At 44.8% G+C, this 1,835-nt stretch overlaps 1 protein-coding gene across 1 annotated transcript in view; it reads left to right on the top strand.

The window, feature by feature from the left end:
- Positions 1–1,835, top strand: part of EFTUD2 (elongation factor Tu GTP binding domain containing 2) — a 36,618-nt gene that overhangs the window by 11,172 nt on the left and 23,611 nt on the right. The window lies entirely within an intron of this gene.

Here is a 1,835-nt window from a genome sequence, read left to right as displayed (position 1 = left end):
TTACTTTGTTGTTTAGCCACGGTGCCTCTTTTTTGGTTCTCCTACTATGTTTTTTTTAATGTGGGGTATACATTTAAGTTGAGCCTCTATTATGGTGTCTTTTAAAAGTTTCCATGCAGCTTGCAGAGATTTTACTTTTGGTACTGTACCTTTTAATTTCTGTTTCACTAACCGCCTCATTTTTGTGTAGTTCCCCTTTCTGAAATTAAATGCTACAGTGTTGGGCTGCTGTGGTGTTTTCCCCGCCACAGAGATGTTAAATTTAATTATATTATGGTCACTATTACCAAGCAGTCCAGCTATATTCACCTGTTGGACCAGATCCTGTGTTCCACTTAGGACTAAATCAAGAATTGCCTCTCCCCTTGTGGGTTCCAGGACTAGCTGCTCCAAGAAGCCGTCATTTAAGGTGTCAAGAAACTTTATCTCAGTATCCCTTCCTGAGGTGATATGTACCCAGTCAATATGGGGATAGTTGAAATCCCCCAATCCATAGAGATTCTGTGGTACAGTTTGGTTCATTTAAGATTTTTACTTCATTTGATTCTACGCTTTCTTTCACATATAGTTCCATTCCCTCACCAGCACGACCTGTTCTGTCCTTCCAATATATTTTTTGCCCTGGTATTACTGTGTCCCATTGATTATCCTCATTCCACCAAGTTTCTGTGATGTCTGTTATATCAATCTGCTCATTTAACACGAGGCACTCTAGTTCATGCATCTTATTATTTAGACTTCTACCATTGGCATGTAAGCACTTTAAAAACTTGTCACTTTTTAGCTGCCTGCCATCACTTGATGTAATTGAATGGGACTGTTTTTCATTTGACTGTTTCTCTTCAGATCCTACCTGTATTTTATGATCTTCCATCCTCTCCTTCTTGTTAGGACATAGGGAATCTCCATTTATAGATCCTCCTCTAAGGGATGTCCGAACCACGTGCTCCTCTGCACCTGTCAGCTTTCCCCCTTAGTTTAAAAACTGCTTTACGACCTTTTTAATTTTAAGCTCCAGCAATCTGGTTCCATTTTGGTTTAGGTGGAGCCCATCCTTCCTGTATAGACTCCTCCTTTCCCAAAAGTTTCCCCAGTTCCCAATAAACCTAAACCCCTCCTCCCTACACCCTCGTCTCATCCATGCATCGAGACCCTGCAGTTCTGCCTGTCTGTCTGGTCCTGCGCGTGGAACTAGAAGCATTTCAGAGAATGCTACCATGGGGTTCCTGCCCTTCAATCGCTTACCTAGCAGCCTAAATTTGGCCTCCAGGACCTCTCTCCTATCCTTCCCTATGTCATTGGTACCTACATGTACCACGACCACCGGCTCCTCTCCAGCACTACACATGAGTCTATCTAGATGTCTCGAGAGATCTGCAACCTTCGCACTAGGCAGGCAAGTCACCATGTGGTTCTCCCGGTCATCTCAAACCCAGCTATCTATGTTTCTAATGATCAAATCACCCATTACTAATACCCGTCTCTTCCTAATAACTGGAGTTCCCTCCCCCAGAGAGGTAACCTCAGTGCAAGAGGATACCCCAACATCATCTGGAAGGATGGTCCTAACTATGGGATCATTTATTTCTGCTCCAATTGGATGTTCTCCATCCCTGAGGCTTTCATCCTCCTCAACAGCACAGAGGCCGTCATCTATGTACCTCTCTGTCTCCCTTAGCTCCTCTAGCTCAGCCACCTTGGCCTCCAAAACCCGTACACAGTCTCTGAGGGCCAGGAGCTCCTTGCACCGAATGCATACATACACCACCAGCCCATAGGGCCTCTGAGGGCCAGGAGCTCCTTGCACCGAATGCATACGTACACCACCAGCCCAT

This window comes from Terrapene carolina, unplaced genomic scaffold, assembly GCF_002925995.2.
Source record: "Terrapene carolina triunguis isolate 2854851 unplaced genomic scaffold, T_m_triunguis-2.0 Scaffold495, whole genome shotgun sequence".
Lineage (NCBI taxonomy): Eukaryota > Metazoa > Chordata > Testudines > Emydidae > Terrapene > Terrapene triunguis.
This window is presented reverse-complemented; position numbering and strand designations above follow the sequence as displayed.